The sequence below is a fragment of the Phaethon lepturus genome, unplaced genomic scaffold (genome assembly GCF_000687285.1).
Source record: "Phaethon lepturus isolate BGI_N335 unplaced genomic scaffold, ASM68728v1 scaffold35141, whole genome shotgun sequence".
Classification (NCBI taxonomy): domain Eukaryota; kingdom Metazoa; phylum Chordata; class Aves; order Phaethontiformes; family Phaethontidae; genus Phaethon; species Phaethon lepturus.
In genome coordinates this window covers 809-1,193 of record NW_010519119.1, presented here as the reverse complement: position 1 = coordinate 1,193, position 385 = coordinate 809, and positions in this window count along the sequence as shown.

The following is a 385-nucleotide window of genomic DNA, read 5'->3' as shown; positions in this document are numbered from 1 at the left end:
AGTACTGCACTGGGGATGCGTCTGCGCTGGGAGCTTCGGCGGTGGTTGCTGCACGGCCTCAGCCTGGGCAGCCTCAGGGCCGCTATTTTTCATCGCTTTCTGTGTCCTCGTGCCAGTCCCACAGCGAGCGGCTCTGAGCTGGCGAGAGGAAGGAAGCCCATCCTGGGTCTCACACCTGGGGTTAAAGGGCAGCGATGGTAAAAATGCCCAGAATGAGTCCTTTGGCCGAGGAGGCTTACGTCTTTTTTCCATCAGGCAGAGGAACAGGAGGACCTTTTCCGGGTGAAATACTTTTCTCAGCCCTTGTTAAGTCTTGTGCAGGTGTTGTCAAATGGAAACCCTCTCTTTTTTGCTGGGTGACTCCCCCAGTGTCAGTAGGCCATCT